Source organism: Bos taurus, chromosome 24, assembly GCF_002263795.3.
Source record: "Bos taurus isolate L1 Dominette 01449 registration number 42190680 breed Hereford chromosome 24, ARS-UCD2.0, whole genome shotgun sequence".
Classification (NCBI taxonomy): domain Eukaryota; kingdom Metazoa; phylum Chordata; class Mammalia; order Artiodactyla; family Bovidae; genus Bos; species Bos taurus.
This window is the reverse complement of record NC_037351.1, coordinates 58,671,387-58,695,525: the sequence shown is the minus strand read 5'-3', so window position 1 is coordinate 58,695,525 and position 24,139 is coordinate 58,671,387. Positions and strand designations below refer to the sequence as shown.

Here is a 24,139-nt window from a genome sequence, read left to right as displayed (position 1 = left end):
CCTGCATTGGTAGGAAGAGTCGTTATTGCTGAACCACCAGGGAAGCGCAGACCAGCTGCTAGAATTTACTTAATTCTTGCGTGAGGAGGCAGGCGGGGGTGACTCTTGCTAGTTTGGGGTGGGGGGAGGGGCAGGTCACCTTCTTGGGAGAATTCCAGAATTCCAGGAATTCTCACCGTTAGCGCCACAGAAACTCTCCAGGAACAAAATCATACTGCAGCAGACAAATGCAGGAGGATACAAATGTACTTTCACAAATACTGTCACCTGGAGTTACACCGCCACCTACAGACACGTAAGTGAGGACAAAATTCTCCTGGAATTTTCGTCTCTTTAAAGATCGTTTATTTCAGAATACCGCCAACAGTCAGGGTCTTTGGTAGCACTAGATACAATTCTCTTTGGCTTTTGTGAAAAGACTAGTTTGATCTTTCCTCTGGGGATGTGTGAAGGTCTGAGGTGTGTTGAGATAGCTAGTTAAAACATTGTTTTTTCACAGTCTGTTGTCTCTCGAGGCTGATGCACATGGATGCCTTTGGCAGGGGGAAGGCCTGCCTGTCTAGACGACCTAGGTCTCTGGTTTAAATTTAGTGAGATGCCCAGAAGTAGTTCATCCTGATTGATCAGTGGAAATCCAGATGAAGAAGAAACAGTGTTACCAGGCTCTTGCAGGGGCGTTTGCAAAATGCTTTTGTATCAGAGTGACTTGATAGTAAGCCTCCGAACACTCACCTGAAAATGGTTTAAACTTAGTGTGCTTGTTAAGTCACTTCAGTCGTGTCCGACTCTGTGTGACGCATGGACTGCAGCCTGCCAGGCTCCTCTGTTCTTGGGATCCTTTAGGCAAGAAGACTGGAGGGGGTTGCCATGCCCTCCTCCAGGGCATCTCCCGGACGGAGGGATGGAACCCGGATCTCTTAAGTCTCCTGCGTTGGCAGGCGGGTTTCTTTGCCAATAGCGCCACCTGGTGGACATTGTTATCTCACTGGGTAAGAACCCCGTGGGTCCCTGAGTCCAAGATGGGTTAACGGGCAGCTCTGTGATGACTTCCAGGACGGAGGCTCTTAAGAGCAGACTCCCTTACAAGCCCGCTTTCCCTCTCAGATCCCTTGTCACCGTGTCTGAGTGCTCCAAGAAAAGTGGAGAAGGAGCCCGTTGCTGCTGTGAAGGTAAAGCTCAACCTGGGTTGGCGAGGGGTCATCTCATGTATGAGAGCAGACAGTCCAAACACCAGGGTGCCAAAGCGTCAGACTGGCCACCAAGGCAAGAACTGGAATCTCTGGTCTGCAGAGCGAACTTTATGTGACATTCACTCACTGCATGCCAAGCACTGTTCTAAATTTATTACCTATATAATCTAGCTTTTGTTTAGTTATTTTTTAATGATTTTTTTCTACTTTATTTATTAATTTGGCCATGCTGTGCAGGCTCTTAGTTCCTTGACCAGGGGTCGAACCTGTGCCCCTTGCAGTGGAAGCACGGACCTTAACCACTGGACCACAGGGAAGTCCTTATATTATCTAGCTTTTTAACAACATACTGAAGTGGGTGCTATTATCACCCCATTATACACAAGCTCACACAGACTATGTCTGCTTCACAGTCTGCATTTTTAACAAGAATGCTTTGCGGTGAAGGTCATGGATTAAGAGACGGGCACACCAGTGTGGCCAGTTACCCTCTTCTCCAAAGCAAGGCTCTATCTACTGCAGAATTAAAACCTCAGGAGAAACCAGACCACTGTTTTCCTAGCTGGTTCACACTACTTAACATATCCGATTAATTCTCAGTGCTTTTCTGATTCTCAATGCACGTGTGCATGCGTGTGTATGTGTGTGTGTTGGGAGTAGTGTATTAAAAAGACCATGTATTAAAAAGCAGAGACATCACTTTGCTGACAAAGGTCTGTAGAGTCAAAGCTATGGTTTTTCCAGTAGTCATGTGTGGATATGAGAGTTGGACTCTAAAGGAAGCTGAGCACCGAAGAACTGATGCTTTCGAATTTTGGTTCTGGAGAAGACTCTTGAAAGTCCCTTGGACAGCAAGGAGATCAAACCAGTCAATCCAAAGGAAATCAACCCTGAATATTTATTGGAAGGACTGATGCTGAAGCTGAAGCTCCAGTACTTTGGCCACCTGAGGCAAAGAACTGACTCATTGGAAGAGACCCTGATGCTGGGAAAGACTGAAGGCAGGAGGAGAAGGAGACGACAGAGGATGAGGTACTTGGATACCATCACCAACTCGATGGACTTGCGCTTGAGCAAACTCTGGGAGACAGTGAAGGACAGGGAAGCCTGGCATGCTGTGGTCCATGGGGTTGCAGAGTCGAACATGACTAAGTGACTGAACAACAAAAAAAAACCTATTTATAATACAAGAACTGTACTATTTATCTATTCTTAAAGATGTATCGTTGATTTGGAAAACAGGACACAGGGCCCCCAAAAAGCTCAAGCTAACTTTTACTTTCCTTTTTATGAAATAAAATGGTTGCTTTATGGCCTGGTTGCCCTTGTCTTTATTTTTATTTTTTCTCTAGAGCATTATTTATTCCCAATCTTAAAGAAGCGTCAAAAGGAACAATCAACAAAATATGCTTCCAAAAAATGGAAACTGCATTTCTGTGAGTAGCATTACCCATTTTCCTTTCTATTTCCCTGCTACTCACTTTACCTTTTCCAATCTGTCTGTTTCTTTGGTCTCAGAACAAATGTCTTGGCAGAATTTGTTTGCCCAGGTTTGCAATTCCCTGCTGCTGCTGCTAAGTCACTTCAGTTGTGTCCAACTCTGTGCGATCCCTGGGATTCTCCAGGCAGGAACACTGGAGTGGGTTGCCATTTCCTTCTCCAGTGCATGAAAGTGAAAAGTGAAAGTGAAGTCGTTTAGTCGTGTCCGACTCTTAGGGACCCCATGGACTGCAGCCCACCAGGCTCCTCCATCCATGGGATTTTCCAGGCAAGAGGACTGGAGTGGGGTGCCATTGCCTTCTCCAGCAATTCCCTGCTAGAAATCAATTATTGTGTATTTAGATTGTTGTTATGTGTAGTGTACCAAAAAAATGACTAGACAGTGCTTCAAAGTTACCTGTGTGTGCCAGGGACCAAAATGAGTATTTTTAAGTGATTTGGGGGAGCACTTGTATTCTGAAACAGGTGGAGAGTCATTAACTGAAGGGAGGTAGATCAGGCGGTGTAAGGATGAAGACCCTCAGCTCAGTGGCTCCCGCTGGTGTCAAGACCCAAAAGTCAACCTCAGATGGGGAGGACTGCTCAGTAAAGATTTGCTCTCGGGGATCTTTTACAGGCGGCACTAGCTGACAATCCCTTGCTCTGGGGAATCGCTGCAGCTCTAGAGGCAAGGCCATTGTTAGCTGGAGGCCAGGAGATGGCGCTGTGAGCCCAACACAAAGAACCACTTCTCTGCTGATAACCGTGCACAAGTTTAGTCGCTCAATCGTGTTTGACTCTCTGTCACTCCGTGGACTGTAGCTCCCAGGCTGCTCTGTTCATGGGATTCTCCAGGCAAGATCACTGGAGTGGGTTGCCATGCCCTCCTTCCGAGGATCGTCCCAACCCAAGGATTGAACCTGGGTCTCCTGCACTGTAGAGAATCTTCTTTACCATCTGAGCCGCCAGGGAAGCCCGGATGATAAAAGGGCCACCCAAATGCACGGCCTAGGGGTTTTTCAGATTGGCTTCCTCGTGGCCTCCGTGGCTTCCTCACACCCCAAAGGAATGTCCGTGCCAGAGTGTGTAAGAATCCTTGCCTTCTTCAACCTCTGGGGGCTGGCCCCCAGACACACGTGATATAAAACTGCCCAGGGAAGGCTGAACCGGCCCGGCAAGTTCTAGTTTTGCTGAAAGGGGAATCTTGCAGGGGTTGGGAAGAGGAGGTGACTTAGGAAGGCTTTCTGGAACACTGACTGTCACAAGAGATAGCCTGTAATAAATGACGAAGTCGGGTGTGTGCGAACAAGAGAAAAACAGATGAAATCAAAGCAAACAGCAAACAGAAGTCAGTGGCAGCGTAAATCCTGGAGGAGCTCCAGATCAGATCAGATCAGTCACTCAGTCATGTCTGACTCTTTGCGACCCCATGAACCGCAGCACGCCAGGCCTCCCTGTCCATCACCAACTCCCGGAGTTCACTCAGACTCACGTCCATCGAGTCAGTGATGCCATCCAGCCATCCTCTGTCGTCCTCTGTCATCCCCTTCTCCTCTTGCCCCTAATCCCTCCCAGCATCAGAGTCTTTTCCAATGAGTCAACTCTTCTCATGAGGTGGCCAAAGTATTGGTGTTTCAGCTTCAACGTCAGCCCTTCCAATGAACACCCAGGACTGATCTCCTTTAGAATGGACTGGTTGCATCTCCTTGCAGTCTAAGGGACTCTCACGAGTCTTCTCCAACACCACAGTTCAAAAGCATCAATTCTTCAGCACTCAGCTTTCTTCCCAGTCCAACTCTCACACGCATACTGGACTACTACTGGAAAAACCATAGCCTTGACTAGAATGACTTTTGTTGGCAAAATAAAGTCTCTGCTTTTGAATATGCTGTCTAGGTTGGTCGTAACTTTCCTTCCAAGGAGTAAGCGTCTTTTAACTTCATGGCTGCAGTCACCATCTGCAGTGATTTTGGAGCCCCCCAAAAATAAAGTCAGCCACTGTTTCCACTGTTTCCCCATCTATTTCCTATGAAGTGATGGGACTAGATGCCATGATCTTCGTTTTCTGAATGTTGAGCTTTAAGCCAACTTTTTCACTCTCCACTTTCACTTTCATCAAGAGGCTTTTGAGTTCCTCTTCACTTTCTGCCATAAGGGTGGTGTCATCTGCATATCTGAGGTTGTTGAGATTTCTCCCGGCAATCTTGATTCCAGCTTGTGTTTCTTCCAGCCCAGCGTTTCTCATGATGTACTCTGCATAGAAGTTAAATAAGCAGGATGACAGTATACAGCCTTGACGTACTCCTTTTCCTATTTGGAACCAGTCTGTTCCATGTCCAGTTCTAACTGTTGCTTCCTGACCTGCATACAGATTTCTCAGGAGGCAGGTCGGGTGGTCTGGTATTCCCATCTCTTTCAGAATTTTCCACAGTTTATTGTGATCCACACAGTCAGAGGCTTTGGCATAGTCAATAAAGCAGAAATAGATGTTTTTCTGGAACTCTTGCTTTTTCCATGATCCAGCAGATGTTGGCAATTTGATCTCTGGTTTCTCTGCCTTTTCTAAAACCAGCTTGAACATCTGGAAGTTCACGGTTCACGTATTGCTGAAGCCTGGCTTGGAACATTTTGAGTATTACTTTACTAGCATGTGAGATGAGTGCAATTGTGTGGTAGTTTGAGCATTCTTTGGCATTGCCTTTCTTTGGGATTGGAATGAAAACTGACCTTTTCCAGTCCTGTGGCCACTGCCGAGTTTCCAAATTTGCTGGCATATTGAGTGCAGCACTTTCACAGCATCATCTTTCAGGATTTGAAATAGCAAATGGAGTGTAACCTTTAGCAATTGTGAATCACTGTACTATAACCCTGTAACATATAATATACATCAAGTGTAGTAATAGTAGTATAATAAGTAGTGGTGTTAGTTGCCCAGTTGTGTGTGACTCTTTGCAACCCCATGGACTGTAGCCTGTCAGGCTCCTCTGTCTATGGAATTCTCCAGGCAAGAATACTGGAGTAGGTAGCTATTCCCTTACTCCAGGGGAGTCTTCCTGACCCAGGGATCAAACCTGGGTCTCCTGCACTGCAGGCAGATTCTCTACCATCTGAGCCACTAAGGAAACCCCTGTACTTCAATTTTTTTTTTTTTTTTTAAGGCAGCAGTGTAGGAAACAGGACCCAAGGAATTGCCTTAGTTCAAGAGTTATTAACTGCTAGCAAAGGGCTAGAGACAGATATCTGAGGCTTTGTGGACCACAAAATCTTCATTACAGCTACTCTGTCATACCGAGAAGGTAGCCAATATGTAAATGAAAAGGCATGGCCGTGTTTCAATAAAACTTTACAAAAGCAGGCTGAGGGCTAAAATCTGCTGACCGCTGGACCATTTGACAGGTAGGACACTGAGGACCAGAGCAGTGAGGAGACTTGCTGAAGCTGCAGTTAATCAGCGGCAGCCAGGCCAAGGCGATGGGCCCTAGAACAAGGTTCCCTTGATCGCTCTGCAGCTGACCCAGGTCCTTGGATTCTTCGATCAATAGGAGTTGGTAAGAGGCCAGATGAGAAATTTAAGCAAGGCTTTGCTGGGGCTCGTGCTTCAGCACAGGGGAGTGAATGCCAGAACCAGCAGACACTGCTTGCTGTCTGAGGGTGTCAGGCAGGTTCCTTAAAGGGGTGAGTGTGGAGGCAGATAGAGGCTCTGGCAGAAGGGTGGCTGAGGTGGGCTGCCCGCCCCTTGGGGACGCTGCATGCAGGGGTCAGGCTTGGGGCCCTGCTTCCTCTCCCGGCACCTCAGAAGTGGGAGTTAGTTTGGGGTCTTTTTGTATCTCGCGTGGGTGCGTGCTAAGTTGCTTCAGTCGTGTACGACCCTCCACGACCCCATAGACTGTAGCTCGCCAGGCTCCTTTGTTCATGGAATTCTCCAGGCAAGAACACTGGAGTGGACTGCCATGCCCTCCTCCAAGGGATCTTCCTGACTCAGGAATCGAACCCCTGTCTCTTAAGTCTACTGCACTGTCAGCCGGGTGCTTTACCACTGGCACCACCAGGGAAGCTTTTTAGCATCTTATTGTTTGCAGTGAAGGACTTGCCCATGCTGAGAAAAATTTCCAGCTTTGTTGCTGCTAAGGGCACGGGCCTCACGGCCTTCCTGCCAAGGGGCAGGAAACTGGAAGGAGTTCCTGAGCCCACGAGCCTGCAGCGGAAGTAGGAGAATGCCCTTCTTCAAGTGCCTGGAGGGAGAGTAGACCAGGATTATTCAGGAATAAACAGAGTTCTTCGGGACAGACCATCAGCTGTTCCATGGTGAAGGTCAGGAAGGGCAGCGGTGAGGAGATACCCCTCGTCCAAGGTAAGGAGCAATGGCTGCGCTTTGCTGGAGTAGCCGTGAAGAGATACCCCACGCTCAAGGTAAGAGAAACCCAAGTAAGACGGTAGATGTTGCAAGAGGGCATCAGAGGGCAAACACACTGAAACCATACTCACAGAAAACTAGTCAATCTAATCACACTAGGACCACAGCCTTGTCTAACTCAATGAAACTAAGCCATGCCTGTGGGGCAACCCAAGATGGGTGGGTCATGGTGGAGAGATCTGACAGAATGTGGTCCACTGGAGAAGGGAATGGCAAACCACTTCAGTGTTCTTGCCTTGAGAACCCCATGAACAGTATGAAAAGGCAAAATGATAGGATACTGAAAGAGAAACTCCCCAGGTCAGTAGGTGCCCAATATGCTACTGGAGATCAGTGAAGAAATAACTCCAGAAAGAATGAAGGGATGGAGCCAAAGCAAAAACAATACCCAGCTGTGGATGTGACTGGTGATAGAAGCAAAGTCCGATGCTGTAAAGAGCAATATTGCATAGGAACCTGGAATGTCAGGTCCATGAATCAAGGCAAATTGGAAGTGGTCAAACAAGAGATGGCAAGAGTGAATGTCGTCATTCTAGGAATCAGTGAACTGAAATGGACTGGAATGGGTGAATTTAACTCAGATGACCATTATATCTACTACTGCAGGCAGGAATCCCTCAGAAGAAATGGAGTAGCCATCATGGTCAACAAAAGAGTCCGAAATGCAGTACTTGGATGCAATCTCAAAAACAACAGAATGATCTCTGTTCGTTTCCAAGGCAAACCATTCAATATCACATTAATCCAAGTCTATGCCCCAACCAGTAACACTGAAGAAGCTGAAGTTGAACGGTTCTATGAAGACCTACAAGACCTTTTAGAACTAACACCCAAAAAAGATGTCCTTTTCATTATAGGGGACTGGAATGCAAAAGTAGGAAGTCAAGAAATACCTGGAGTAACGGGCAAATTTGGCCTTGGAATACGGAATGAAGCAGGGCAAAGACTAATAGAGTTTTGCCAAGAAAATGCACTGGTCATAGCAAACCCTCTTACAACAACACAAGAGAAGACTCTATACATGGACATCACCAGATGGTCAACACCAAAATCAGATTGATTATATTCTTTGCAGCCAAAGATGGAGAAGCTCTATACAGTCAGGAAAAACAAGACCGGGAGCTGACTGTGGCTCAGATCATGAGCTCCTTATTGCCAAATTCAGACTTAAATTGAAGAAAGTAGGGAAAACCACTAGACCATTCAGGTATGACCTAAATCAAATCCCTTATGATTATACAGTGGAAGTGAGAAATAGATTTAAGGGACTAGATCTGATAGAGTGCCTGATGAACTGTGGAATGAGGTTTGTGACATTGTACAGGAGACAGGGATCAAGACGATCCCCATGGAAAAGAAATGCAAAAAAGCAAAATGGCTGTCTGGGGAGGCCTTACAAATAGCTGTGAAAAGAAGAGAAGCAAAAAGCAAAGGAGAAAAGGAAAGATATAAGCATCTGAATGCAGAGTTCCAAAGAATAGCAAGAAGAGATAAGAAAGCCTTCTTCAGTGATCAATGCAAAGAAATAGAGGAAAACAACAGAATGGGCAAGACTAGAGATCTCTTCCAGAAAATCACAGATACCAAAGGAACATTTCATGCAAAGACGGGCTCGATAAAGGACAGAAATGGTATGGACCTAACAGAAGCAGAAGATATTAAGAAGAGATGGCAAGAAAACACAGAAGAACTGTACAAAAAAGATCTTCACGACCCAGATAATCACGATGGTGTGATCACTGACCTAGAGCCAGACATCCTGGAATGTGAAGTCAAGTGGGCCTTAGAAAGCATCACTACGAACACAGCTAGTGGAGGTGATGGAATTCCAGTGGAACTATTTCAAATCCTGAAAGATGATGCTGTGAAAGTGCTGCACTCAATATGCCAACAAATTTGGAAAACTCAGCAGTGGCCACAGGACTGGAAAAGGTCAGTTTTCATTCCAATCCCAAAGAAAGACAATGCCAAAGAATGCTCAAACTACCGCACAATTGTACTCATCTCACATGCTAGTAAAGTAATGCTCAAAATTCTCCAAGCCAGGCTTCAGCAATATGTGAACCGTGAACTTCCAGACGTTCAAGCTGGTTTTAGAAAAGGCAGAGGAACCAGAGATCAAATTGCCAACATCTGCTGGATCATGGAAAAAGCAAGAGAGTTCCAGAAAAGCATCTATTTCTGCTTTATTGACTATGCCAAAGCCTCTGACTGTGTGGATCACAGTAAACTGTGGAAAACTCTGAAAGAGATGGAAATACCAGACCACCTGATCTGCCTCTTGAGAAATTTGTATGCAAGTCAGGAAGCAACAGTTAGAACTGGACATGGAACAACAGGCTGGTTCTAAATAGGAAAAGGAGTACGTCAAGGCTGTATACTGTCACCCTGCTTATTTAACTTATATGCAGAGTACATTATGAGAAATGCTGGGCTGGAAGAAACACAAGCTGGAATCAAGATTGCCGGGAGAAATCTCAATAACCTCAGATATGCAGATGACACCACCCTTATGGCAGAAAGTGAAGAGGAACTAAAAAGCCTCTTGATGAAGATGAAAGTGGAGAGTGAAAAAGTTGGCTTAAAGCTCAACATTCAGAAAACGAAGATCGTGGCATCCGGTCCCATCACTTCATGGGAAATAGATGGGGAAACAGTGGAAACAGTGTCAGACCTTATTTTTTTTGGGCTCCAAAATCACTACAGATGGTGAAATTAAAAGACGCCATGAAATTAAAAGACGCTTACTCCTTGGAAGGAAAGTTATGACCAACCTAGATAGCATATTCAAAAGCAGAGACATTACTTTGCCAACAGATGTTCATGTAGTCAAGGCTATGGTTTTCCTGTGGTCATGTATGGATGTGAGAGTTGGACTATGAAGAAGACTGAGTGCTGAAGAATTGATGCTTTTGAACTGTGGTGTTGGAGAAGACTCTTGAGAGTCCCTTGGACTGCAAGGAGATCCAACCAGTCCATTCTGAAGGAGATCAGCCCTGGGATTTCTTTGGAAGGAATGATGCTAAAGCTGAGACTCCAGTACTTTGGCCACCTCATGCAAAGAGTTGACTCATTGGAAAAGACTCTGATGCTGGGAGGGATTGGGGGCAGGAGGAGAAGGGGACGACAGAGGATGAGATGGCTGGATGGCATCACTGACTCGATGGACATGAGTCTGAGTGAACTCCGGGAGTTGGTGATGGACAGGGAGGCCTGGCATGCTGCGGTTCATGGGGTCGCAAAGAGTCAGACACAACTGAGTGACTGATCTGATCTGATCTGATCTGATTGTTTATAATTGCCCTGACTGCCCAAGCCTGTAGCTGTTTTTAGTCCCTTATCATTCCTTTGCTTTGTGTTCCTTGAGAAGACCTCCATCCACTGACGTAAAGGGTCCCAGGTCCCCGTTTATCTCAGCCCCACCCCGAGTTTCCATCCCAAGTCGAATGTGGATCCACTGTGGTTGACTCACTGCTTTGGATGAATTTCTGCCGTGTCACTTGTGGCAGAGACAGTCGTGATGAGGGAACGTTTGCATTCTCTACAGAAAGATCTTGGTATCCCCTTTCTCTGGTGCGTGGGTTTAAAAAAAAAAGGAAATAGAAAATAAAGTATGGAGTGGTTAAATTAAACAAAACTTAGGAATTTTCTGTATCAACTAAAATATTCAAAGCTCCAATTGGCTAACTAGATAAATAAATGTTCTTTTAAACTCACTTGTGACCAAGCCTTGAATCACCTTGAGGGGGCGTCAGGTTCTCTAGACATGCCCAGACCCTTTGAATAACCTTCCCAGAAAGAGGTGCCCTCCTTGTGGCCAGTTTCCTCCTTCCCTGCCTCTCGTGGCAGTGGGGAGCATCTGGTCGCCATTTTCTTTGGACCTCTGAAGAACCGTCATGAAATTTCCACATGTTGTTCATTTCCTGGCAAAGTGGCCGATTCTCTCAGACTGTCCTCAGAAAACTTGTCCTGTAATCCTGAAATCATTTTTATGGGATGGGAGCCTTCTTTCTCTGAGTCGTCCACACTCAGACTGCGTGGATTTTGACCAGGTTCGATCCGCTGGTGAGTTCTGAGCTCTAAAGGAAGAACTTTTAGAAGAGGAGATTGTGTTCTCCTCTGCTTGCAGGCCAGGGCCCGCAGTTACTTCCTGGGGCATCCCTCATGGGGTGAGCCACGATCTGAGTTTACCGCAGGGGAAACCAGGGAGCCGGGGTCCTGTTCACTTCTTGAAGGAGAGCCATCACTCTCTCTCAACCATCAGAAGCTCCTGTTCTTCTCCTTCAGTGGGCGCAGGGAGCATGTGTGTGTGTGTGTGTGTGTGTGTGTGTGTGGTGGGGTTTTGTGTTTTTTTTGGTACCCAGAAACAATTTGCCTTGAATACTGAAACAGTCAGGCATTTTTGGAACTCTTGTAGAATTAATTGTTGTGCTGGAATTTAGGAAATTTTTAGAAATGGAAAACAATGTAGCAATCACTGCTTTCAAAAAACAGAGAGCATTTGGCATTCAGATGACCCTGGTCGTCTGCCCTTTCCAACTTTCTCATATTCAGGGTACTTTCAGTAAGCCTGCCATGGTTGGTGCTTTTTTTTTTTTCCTTTTCACCCAACTTTTATTTGGAAAAAATTTAAACCTACTGAAAAGTTGGACACAAATTCAGCAGTTATTAACGTGTAGCCACATTTGCTTTATTGCCCCATCCACCTTCACTGACATCCCACCCCACCCCCCGACACACACACATTAGCTCTTCTGTTCTCAGTCGTGTCTGACTCTCTGTGACCCCGTGGACTGTAGCCTGCCAGGCTCCTCTGTCCATGGGATTCTCCAGGCAAGAACACTGGAGTGGGTTGCCATTTCCTTCTCCAGGGGATCTTCCTGACCCAGGGATTGAATCCACGCCTCCTGTGTGTCCTGCATTGACAGGTGGATTCTTTGCCACACTTTCTTATTTCAGCTGTAAAATTTGAAAATGAGTTGCTGGCATCATTACACTTTCAGTTCAGTTCAGTCGCTCAGTCATGTCCGACTCTTCGTGACCCCATGAATCGCAGTACGCCAGGCCTCCCTGTCCATCACCAACTCCTGGAGTTCACTCAGACTCAGGTCCATCGAGTCAGTGATGCCATCCAGCCATCTCATCCTCTGTCGTCCCCTTCTCCTCCTGCCCCCAATCCCTCCCAGCATCAGAGTCTTTTCCAATGAGTCAACTCTTCGCATGAGGTGGCCAAAGTACTGGAGTTTCAGCTTCAGCATCATTCCTTCCAAAGAAATCCCAGGGCTGATTTTCAGAATGGACTGGTTGGATCTCCTTGCAGTCCAAGGGACTCTCATAACACTTTACTCCCAAACTATTCAGCCTGTGCTTCCTGAGAATAACGCAGCCTCCTACATAAACATTACATGAATGTTGTTCCTAAGAAAACTAACATTAATTCCTTAGCATTATCTAATATAGAATCCATATTAAGATTTCCCCAATTGTCCCCAAATGTCTCTCCATAGCGATTCTATTTTCTGATCCAGGATTCAGTCTAGGTTCATGGCTGTACTGCTGTCTTTATCCTCCGGAGTCTCTTCTAATCAAGAACAGGCCTCTCGTTTCTTTCTTTTCTTTTTTTTTCATGACGTTGACATTTTGAAGCATCCAGGCCAACTGATTTTGGAGAATGTCCTCTATTCTGAAACTGTCTGATTGTTTTATGATTAGATCTGAGCTAAATACTCTTGCCGAGGATGCACGTTGCTGCTGTTGCACGTTTCCTGCTCATCACGCTTCCTCTTCATCACGCTTCCTGCTCATCACGCTTCCTCCTCATCTCATCCGGGGCCTATCACACTGACATTTGCTTTGGTCACTTTCCTCAGGTGATATTTACGAAATCGCTTCAAGGCAAGAATGTATTTTCCCTTTGTGAAGAGTGAGCAGTATATGAGTGGTCCTTTGAGTCTATGTGGATCACAAGTTCTCCAATAATCTTACACATGTTTTTACTGTCCATTGATGATCTCTGCCTGAATCAATACAGGGCAGCTGCAAAATCATGATTTTCCTCTTATTTTTGTTTCCAGTTATCAGCTGGTATTGCCCTGTAAAGAATAGTAAACTGTGCTAAGATAGGGCCTTCTTCAGTTTTGTTCATGGGTTGTACACCAGGCAACTGCAACTATAGTAAACTCTTCACAGATATTTGAATTCCATAAATGAATAAATGTTGCCATTTTTGTTTTCTTTGTTTTCACTTCTTATTAAGAAGTTTTGATCAGTTTTACAGGGAGAAGTGTTGAGGGAATACTTCAAAAACTGGATGAAAACCAAATCTCTTGTATAAGCAAGTTATACTTTAGTCTGGGAAAACAAGCTGTTGATTTAGTTTATACTTAAAAACAAACTGATACATGAGCACAGTTTAAAAGTGAAATAGTCGGATCACTAAAACTGAAAACCACCATACCCCTTGCCTAACTCTTTTCAATATTGTTTTTCCAGTCTTATCTAAAGATCATTTTCACCTATTTTAGCAATTCTAGTATTTCTTCTCATAGTTTAAGAATTTATATATTCTTGGAAATGGTAACCCACTCCAGTATTCTTGCCTGGAAAATCCCATGGATGGAGGAACCTGGTAGGCTACAGTCCATGGGGTCACAAAGAGTTGGATACGACTGAGTGACATTTACTACTATTCACTATTCATATTTGATATCTTTTGGATTTTGTCTAGTGACTTCCTTATTTAGAAGATTAATATTTATTGCTCTTAAACGGTTTCCTTTCCTCAACATTTCTTTTCTCTACACCTCTATTCTCACCACTATAAGCATGTGGTAAGTTTTGGTTAAATCAACATTTATATGCACAGATGAGTCATGTAATATACTTTTTGTACAGCTTTTTATTTTCCTTGGAGATGATAACTGCCTATTTTTTTTCATTCACTTAGTTTTCTTTGTATCATTAATCTATCCCCAAACTCTCTGCCAGCAGAATACATCTCCTTTCCGTAATTTCAAGCACATCTCAGTTTCTTTCTGTTTTGTTTTGGAGACAGCCCTTCTGGAGCCCTTCACCGAGCTCCTGCAGCTGAGACTGCTCTCACGGCCGGCTGTAAAGCTGTTATCCCAGGATCTCCCTTTCCCGTTATCCTACCTCTTCCTCTTTGGTTCGTCCCACTTCCTGGATTCCATGTCATCTTGATCACCTCACTCATTCTGATGAAATTCACACTCCCACAGCTTCCTGAGAAATAAGTGGGAGGTAAAGAAGATGGGGCCTTCATATATGAAAAGGTCTTTAGTCTAGCTTCCTACTTGATTGACATGTGAACAGGATATAAAAGTCTTAGTTGGAAATCATTCTCTTTCATAATTTCAAAGGAATTTCTTCATCTTCTGTCAGCTTATTGAGTTGTTTTGTGAAACCTGTCTTTTTGTGAGACGTGTGTGTGTGTGTGTGTGTTTTCTTCTCTCTGAATGGTCTTGGGATCTCATTTTTGTACTCAGTGTTCTGGAATTACACAGTGATCTCTCCTTGGTATTTTTTAATAAATTCACTGGCCATGCCACTTAGGAGATTTGTTGAATCTGTAAACTCACATCCTTCAGTTATAGGGAATTATCTTGAATTAGTTCTCTGTCTTTTCCTCTTCTACATTTATTTCTTTTCTCTCTTTCTGGATGTCTTATGATTAAGATGTTGGACCTTCCAGACTGATGTAAACTTTTCTTCTTTTCTCTCCTATTTTCTACTTCTTTAGCTTCACATTCCTTTTTTTCTGGTACATTTTCTCAGCCTCTCTCCCAAAGCTTCTATTGAATTTTTGGGTTTTGCTACAATACCTTTAATTTGTTTTCTTTTGATTCAAAAGTTCTTTTTCTATTGCTTCCTGTTCTTAATCATGAATGCAACATTTTCTGTTTTGTTTTTGTGCACTTCAATGATTTTTTTAAAATAATGTGTTGTTTGCTTTTGCTGCCCTGGGTCTTCGCTGCTGCGTATGGGCTGCTGTCTCGTTGCAAGGTGAGGGCTTCTCACTGTGGTGGCTCCTGTGCTGCGAAGCACGGGCTCGAAGCACCCAGGCTTCAGTAGTTGCAGCACAAGGGCTCAGAGGCTGTGGGCTGTGGGCTTAGTTGCCCGTGGTGTGTGGGATCTTTCTGGACCAGGGATCAAACCCGTGTCCCCTGCACTGGTGGGTGGATTCCTATCCACGGCACCACCAGGGAAGTCCTAATGACTTTTAAAGAAAAATTTCTCTTTCCTTCGTGGCCTTTCTTCCTCTAAGGGCACTTTATCTGCCTGGTGTGTCCCCTGTTCTCCCATGTTTCATGTTTTCGTTACCTATCCGCCGACCCTCACCCGTTCTTCCATAATCAGTAAGGCTCTAAGAGGATGGCTGCAAGCTCTGCGTGGTGGGAGAGGGTTTTCAACCTACAATTAATATTTTTTAACTCTACAAATGATAGGCTCCTGGCGTATCTGGTGGACACTGGAGTTGTTGGTAATGGAGAAGGGGAATCAGATAATAATATCCTTTTATTCCCCTTCTGAGCTTGAAATCAACTGAGGCATGCAAACGGGGAACCGAATGAGAGCTTTATTGCTGATAATGTGATTGGAGAAGCGGCTTTCGACACATCCCCTAATGAGAACAGTTCACACCCCTTCTAACTAACACAGGAAATCCAGGTCTCCTCCGAACGGGCAGAGCAGGCCTGTAAATCTCACCACACAGTGGAGAGTAAACCTTACTGTACTTGCTCAGAAGAATGTCTGAAAGGTCTGTATGCTGGCGCTCTGCTTGTTTCCATTCAGTCCTTCTGGGGCTCAAAAACTTATTTTGGTGAATTAATCCCTGCTTTAATGTCCTTGGAATATTACGTGAAGCTGTGCTTCTGTAGTTTAATGCGGGATACAGTCCCCTATCCTCACCCCAAGGCTAAAATTTGAGCTTCCCGCCCTTTTCAGAACAGTCAATCTCCATATTCTATTTCAATCCACAAGGTCATCCCTTGTGCCCATGCCTCAGTGTTCTTAGCTAAAGTATGAAGACATTAGAGTTTTGGAGTTCAATAAACCTCTGTACCCAAATTTGGAGCCAAATAACAAATAAGACATAGGAGACAAAAAAAAAAAAAAAAAAAGAAGATTAAAATGTCAATATTTTACTGATTAAGTTGATTGAAGAATGTGGATCTGAGGCCCCTTGGCTTAACTGGCATCATTCCCTGGGCAAATTAATCAAGTTTATTCAAGCTGGCGCTGAAACAGGAGGGCGGCCACTGGCCCCACGTAGTGACCAGCAGACCCGAGTGTGCCCTCTGTGTGAGCAGTGAGATCTGCCAGGAACCCCTGCTGCCCAAAGCAGGGCCGAGCACACCCAGCCCCTCCTCTCAGCCTCAGCAGTTAGCTCAGCCATCTCCCACTTGGAGGAGAACTCAAGGGAGCAGAGAGAAGCCAGAAGTGGTTGTTCAGTCTCTTAAGTCCTGTCTGACTCTTTGCAACCTCATAGACAGAGCACACCAGGCTCCTCTGTCCTTCACTATCTCCTGGAGCCTGCTCGAATTCATGCCATTGAGTCCGTGATGCCATCCAACCATCTCATCCTCTGTCGTCCCCTTCTCCTCCTGCCTTCAATCTTTCCCAGCATCAGGGTCTTTTCTAATAGTCAGTTCTTCACATCAGGTGGCCAAAGTATTTGAATTTCAACTTAGCAATGAATATTCAGTGTTGATTACCTTTAGGATTGACTGGTTGGATCTTCTTGCAGTCCAAGGGACTCCAAGAGTCTTCTCCAGCACCACAATTTGAAAGCATCAATTCTTTGGTGCTCAGCATTCTTTATGGTCCAGTTCTCACATCTGTACATGACTGCTGGAAAATGTCAGCAAAGTGGTGTCTCTGCTTTTTAATACACTGTGTAGGTTTGTCATAAAAAACTCAACATTCAAAACACTAAGATCATGGCATCGGGTCCATCACTTCATGGCAAATAGATAGGGAAACAGTGGAAACAGTGACAGGCTATTTTCTTGGGCTCCAAAATCACTGCAGATGGTGACTGCAGCCAAAATTAAAAGACACTTGCTCCTTAGAAGAAAAGCTATGACCAACCTAGACTGTATATTAAAAAGTGGAGACATTACTTTGCCAACAAAGGTCTATCTAGTCAGAGTATGGTTTTTCCAATAGTCATGTATGGATGTGAGAGTTGGACCATAAAGAAAGCTGAGCACTGAAGAATTGATGCTTTTGAACTGTGGTGTTGGAGAAGACTCTTGAGAGTCCCTTGGACTGCAAGGAGATCCTCCAGTCAATCCTACAGGAGATCAATCCTGAATATTCATTGGAAGGACTGATGCTGAAGCTGAAGCTCCAATACTTTGGCCACCTGATGACTGACTCACTGGAAAAGACCCTGATTCTGGGAAAGATTAAAGGCAGGAGGAGAGGGGGACAACAGAGGATGACATGGTTGGATGGCATCACCAACTTAATGGACATGAGTTTGAGTAAGCTCTGGGAGTTGGTGAACAGGGAAGCCTGGCATGCTGCAGTCCATGGAGTTGCAAAGAGTTGGACACGACTGAGTAACTGATCTGAACTGAGGTTTGTCATAACTTTCCTACCAAAGAGCAAGTGTCTTTTAATTTCATGGCTACAGTCACCATCCACAGTGATTTTAGAGCCCAAGAAAATAAAATCGGTCACTGTTTCCACTTCTGCCCCATCTATTTGCCATGAAATGAGAGATTGGATGCCATTATCTTAATTTTTTTAATATTGAGTTTCAAGCCAACTTTTTCACTCTCCTGTTTCACCTGCATCGAGAGGCTCTTTAGTTCCTCTTTACTTTCCGGCATTAGAGTGGTATCACCTGCCTATCTGAGGTTGTTGATATTTCTCCTGGAAATCTTGATTCCAGCTTGTGGTTCATCCAGCCTGGCATTTTGCAAGATGTACTCTGCATATAGGGAAAATAAGCAAGGTGATAATATATAGCCTTGTCACACTCCTTTCCCAAGTTTAAACCAGTCTGTTGTTCTATGTCTGGTTCTAACTGTTGCTTCTTGACTTGCATACAGATTTCTCAAGAGACAAATAAGGTGGTCTGGTACTCCAAGAATACCAGGAGGAGAAGAGGGAAGCCAGAAGTATTCTCCCATTCTTTCTGTCTGGGGTGTGGTATGGAAATACTCTTACCTGTGGGAGACGTGAGGAGTAAAGAATAAGTATTTACTTTGAACAGAAATCTTGGATTTTCCCAAATGAAATTACATATAGAAACCATATAATTTAATCTCCAAACTGGGACATGTCTGGTGATTGATTGGGATCCCTATCAATAATTATTCCAGGAATATGAGCATAAAGTGGGCTTCCCTAGCAGCTCAGTGGTAAAGAATCCACCTGAAATGTAGGAGACACAGGAGATGTGGTTTCCATCCCTGGGTGGGGAAGATCCCCTGGAGGAGGGCATGGCAACCCACTCCAGTATTCTTGCCTGGGAAATCCCATGGACAGAGGAGCCTGGTGGGCTATGGTCCATGAGGTCACAGAGTCGGACACGACTGAAGTGACTGAGTATGGACAAAAGCATAAACTAGAATCATCCAGGGCAACCAGGAGGAAAAGTCGCTGCACTTAGAGCGAATGTGGGGATTCTCAGGGGGTCTCATCTCTCTGGACTCACATTCTTCCGTTTTCTCAAGTAGTTGCTAATGGATAGTCACTCTTCCCCCGACCCTCTCCCTGAAAAGCTGCGTGGCTCACAGGATCTTAGTTCCCGGACCAGGGACTGAACAGTATCTCCTGCAGGGGAAACCCAGAGTCCTAACCACTGGATCACCAGGAAATTCCATGGATAGTCACACATCTGTGGCCTTTTCCTCTATATATTCCATAGTCATCTCATAAGGACATAAAGAGAGAAAAAGTAAAACGTGTTCCAGTCATTTCAACTATAATAGGCATTTAAAAATAAATGTTTGTTGAGTAAATAAGTATGCAAATAAATTTTTTAAATGTACTTGACAAAATTCTTTTCTGTGGAGATGGAGTCTCGATTAACTGAAGGGAAATAACAAATGAAAGGAAGAGAGAAAGAGAACGCTGACTGAGAAAATGTGACTTATTTAGCTTTGTTCTAAGTTATGTGGATCCTGGTCCTGTCTCTCATAAAAAGTTATGCTCATCTAGCCAGGAAGTCACCAAAAGCCTATTTTCGGATGTTTAAAGACAAACAATCTCCAGAAGGTTATTTACTATTAATACGCTCTACAGTTGGGGGGGATTTTTATTTTCATTTTTCATTTCCTGTTTCTTATCTTATGTTCTCAGATCGAGGCCATTTCTGGGCCAGAAGAGCATGTCTTAGCACAATCTGCCTCCTGCCATTTATCAAAACGTTGTCTTGACTCTTTTCAGTTAATCAAAACCAGGAGGTAAAATTTCAGAAAAAGACTGAACTGTGTTTCTCACATCAAGAGTAGTGACCGTGTGTGATCAGAGGTGGTATTGGTATTAATACAGAAAGAAAAGTTTGGACTTTGGTCAGTGGTATGCAAGTTAAGGACTTTTAAAAGGATGCCAATGTAGATACCAACTTATACTCTTGAAAATATAATATGATACAATACACATATGCCAGGATTGTTGATAAGAATAACAAAGTTGATCAACTTCAACCCCAAACAACTGTTTTAGTATTGAACTTGTTTTGTTTTTCACTGAATAGGAGGAGGTGAAGTTAAGGTTTCCATTTGTGGTTTCCAAAAAAGAAAGCAATTTGGCAGGGAAAGTTTCTCACTAAGGGCAAACAAATCATGCTGTGACATGAACCTGGTTTCCTTCTTGTCGATGGTGATTACTGTATGTCAGCTGGGTGCCTGATTTATCTGTCGGAGAAGTTTCATGATGAGCAGCTGTGCCCGTGGTAAACACTGAAACGCACTGTTAAGATTCTTTTTGGCTTGAACCATTTGGGGAACCAATGGTTAGTTTTCTATGGGAAAATAGAGTACCACCTTCCTTTCGGAAAATCTCTGATGGGTAGATGGAACAGAGGGAAAGGATGATGGCTAACTTTCCTTGAATGTGTATTTTCTTGCCAGCACCATTAAAAGTACCTTACATTTCACTTATTTCTCATAGCTCTGCCATTTTATAGAAGAAAAGTCTGAGCTTGGAAAGATTAAGCCTCTTTACCAGGGTCATACAGCTGCTAATCAGTAGACGTGGGCTTTAAACTTTGGTTTGTTTGGATGTGAAGACCAAGTTCCTAACTGCTTCTCCACATGCCCTTACCTCCCTACCTAGGAAATGCCATCGAATCACTTTCTGCTTCTCTCTGTTTGTGGAGTTACTACCAAATCCTGTTAATCTCCCATTAGGTCTTAAATCGATCTGTCTATTCCTAATTCCAATACACCTCTTTATCCCATGTTGGGATCATATCACATTCCCACATGGTCTGCCTGTTTTTGCAATCTCCCCTCTCAATCCATTTTATACATCACAGTCAGACCAATCTCCCTTTATTATCATTTCCTTTTTTTTTTTTTATCTTTTGGCAGCAGGCCACGCAGGATCTTAGTTCCCAGATGAGGGATTGAACGCTTACACCCTGCATTGGAAGCTCAGAGTCTTGACCACTGGATGACCAGGAGGTTCCCTCATCATCACCATTTTTAACATCTGTTCTACCAATGTAGAGGGCTTCCCAGGTGGCGCTTGTGGTAAAGAACCCACCTGCCAGTCCAGGAGAGGTAAGACTTGGGTTCAATCCCTGGGTCCCTAGGGGAGGACATAGCAATCCACTCTAGATTCTTGCCTGGAGAATCCTATGGACAGAGTACTGCCTGGTGGGCTATAGTCCATAGAGTCACGATGAGTCGGACACGACTGAAGTGACTTAGCGTGCATGCAGGCATGCCGTTGGTGCTTTGCTTGGTTCTGTATAGATTCCATCTTTGAGGGATCTAGTCAAGTTCATCGGGTTAGTTCAGTGTATTTACACAACTATAGGCCCAGCATTGGGAGCAGAGTCACCCTCTTGGCTGTGAGTACTTGGGTCTTGCCTGGTGATTTGCTGGAATGAGTGCAGGGAAGGAAGGGGTTGACAGTACCAATTAGATTCAACAATCAGTGAGGGGCTCCCTATTTGGAAGATTGTAGTCGCTGTGTACGGAGAAGGCAATGGCACCCCACTCCAGTACTCTTGCCTGGAAAATCCCATGGATGGAGGAGCCTGGTGGGCTGCAGTCCATGGGGTCGCTAAGAGTCGGACACGACTGAGCGACTTCACTTTCACTTTTCACTTTCCTGCATTGGAGAAGGAAATGGCAACCCACTCCAGTGTTCTTGCCTGGAGAATCCCAGGGACGGGGGAGCCTGGTGGGCTTCCGTCTATGGGGTCGCACAGAGTCGGACACGACTTAAGCGACTTAGCAGCGGCAGCAGCAGTCTCTGTGTAGCGCCCAATTTGAGTCCGAACCCTGTAAGGAAGAGGGAGGAATTGAGTGGGGCGGACTGAGCGCCATCTAGTGAAGGGAGGCTGCAAAGTGTAAACGAGAGCTGACTGTGACTGACAACCTGATGCTACAGGAAAAGAAAAGACGGGCAGTTGGTGGTGAGTGAGAGGAAAGGTGGGCGCTGCCAGCAGATCAGGGGGCTGTGGACTGATGGGAGAGAGTGGGAAGAGGAGGCTCACCCTCGTCTTCAATGCAAAGCAGAAGGAATAGGATAAAAACCATGTATTTTCTTTATCTAGGACCCCACCATGATCCCCAGCTTTCAGAGTAAAACAATAATATTAAATAAAATTTTAAGAAAAAAGAACAGGCATGCCTGCCGTCAGTTCGGGTCATACCGGTTTAAACAGTCAGTTGTGTCTCTTCTTTTTCTTCTTTTTGGCTCCAGCACACAGTTTGCAGGGTCTTAGTCCCAAGGGGTGGACCCTAGGCCCTTTGCAGTGAGAAGGCGGAGTCCCAACCACCAGACCTCCAGGGAATTCCCTGAGTTACCTTTTAATCAAAAATCCAAAACTGTTTTGTGTGTCTACATTTCAAATTTTAAAAAGATGGTTCAGTTCAGTTCAGTCAGTCAGTCGTGCTGACTTTTGCAACCCCATGGACTGCAGAACACCAGGCCTCCCTCCTGTCCATCCCCAACTCCTGGAGTTTACTCAAACTCATGACCATTGATTTGAGTCGGTGATGCCATTGAACCATCTCATCCTCTGTTGTCCACTTCCTCTCCCACCTTCAGTCTTTCCCAGCACCAGGGTCTTTTCAAACAAGTCAGTTCTTCCCATGAGATGGCCAAAGTATCGGAGCTTCAGCTTCAGCATCAGTCCTTCCAATCAATATTCAGGACTGATTTCCTTTAGGATCGACTTGTTCGATCTCCTTGCTGTCCAAGGGACTCTCAAGAGTCTTCTCCAACACCACAGTTCAAAAGCATCAATTCTTCGCTTTCTTTGTGGTAAAAGGGGAACTGTTTAGTAATTGTCCACACATCCTAAAGGGAAATGTGAATTGCACTTTCGTTCTATATTGCGGTCAGTTCAAGAGGCAGCAGAAGGAGGCAGACACTGTTCACACAGAGATGGAGTAAGAGCTAGACGACATTCTGAAAGAAAAATATTCACAGAAAGTTGAGACCATGGGAGCCGGACCTGTAGGTTAAGAGGCAAAGGGGCATAGACACAGCCCCATTTTTTTGCACACCCGATTGTTGAAAACATGCCTGTGAGAACGGGGCTACTTTCCATGGGAGCGCACACCCATGTTCAGCAGATTGAACTGCGGGCCAACATGACGGCTAACACGTTTTCCTCCTTCAGAACAAAACGGTGAGAGGCAAGAGCTTCAAAGGAGCAAAAGTTAATCCAATTCACAATCAAATGAACATGCTGTGGGGTCAGAGCCAACTCAGAGTCTGAGCCAACTTTAGTCAGTCAGTGCCCTGCGTTTAACCAGCTGGAATGTTTTATAAGTACCATCCGTGCAATCCTTTGACAGGAGGGCTTTGCCTCTTGTTGGGAAATATGCATCTCGTCATAAAGTGGAACACAACGTGCTTGGGTTTGTTGTTCTCTAGAGAAGGAGGCTCTATTGTGCTGCATGCCAGGAACATAATAATAAAGAGGGGTGAACACTGAGTACACTGAGTTTATTTCAGGCACGAGAGACTGGGAGACATTTATACGAGAGATGGCTAGATTAGGAGTATAAAGACTATAGGCCCCACTCCCACGGTACCAATATTGAAGAACAAACTCTTGATCACTCTTTTTTTTTGTTTTTTTCCATGCCCGGGAATTCATCAAGACAGAACAAGCCAAGAGCAAAGGACCAGCTTCAGAAGAATTGTGATCGATTCAAGGTTTTTGAAACCAAAAGCTCGGTTATAGAGGCGCTGGGACTAGTCTAGATATGAAACAGCATTCCAGGGTCTTTTCTCAAATGTATGTATGCTTCTTTTTCTTTAGCCCTTGAAAAAAATAAAGACTGACCCTGTCTTGTACCACACATTTTATACATGTTAAAAAAGAAAGAACAACCCAGACTTGATGAGAAATTTTAATGGAAAAAATAAAACCACCCAAGAACCAAAGGGAAATGCAGGGAAGGTAATGAAGAAAGAAAAATAAACAAAAATAAAGCAACAAAAACCATGGATGGACATTTATATAATCTCAAGGTGCAAAGGGCTATTTGAAGACTAGAACTAAGGCAAAGCTTATAAAGGAAATGAAACCTAGACTTGACTTTATTCAGGTTAAAAAGTTTTTTTTTTTTTATTATTCAGGATTCAAGCACCATAAACAAAGGCAAATCAAAAGAATGTGTGCAAAATTCTCATTTCCTTTGCTCGCATATAACCCACTCAAGCTGGCTCCTGACAAAAGCAAAGGAACAGGAGATAAGGAGGTGGCCAGCTCCCAGATTCCGAGGGCAGGAGCGTCACTGGGCACCAGGAGCGCGCCCGGCACAGGAAGCCTAGGGCCCAAACGGTGCGATTCTGATTTTATCGTCTATGCTGATTGGTTATC

The 24,139-nt window shown here is 44.6% G+C and overlaps 1 long non-coding RNA gene across 1 annotated transcript; it reads left to right on the top strand.

The window, feature by feature from the left end:
- Nucleotides 1-452: 452 nt before the first annotated feature.
- Nucleotides 453-23,610, top strand: LOC132343801 (uncharacterized). The gene is made up of 4 exons (XR_009492770.1): nt 453-989; nt 1,105-1,169; nt 20,658-20,849; nt 23,415-23,610. It is a non-coding gene; the product is annotated as an uncharacterized lncRNA (long non-coding RNA).
- Nucleotides 23,611-24,139: the final 529 nt, after the last annotated feature.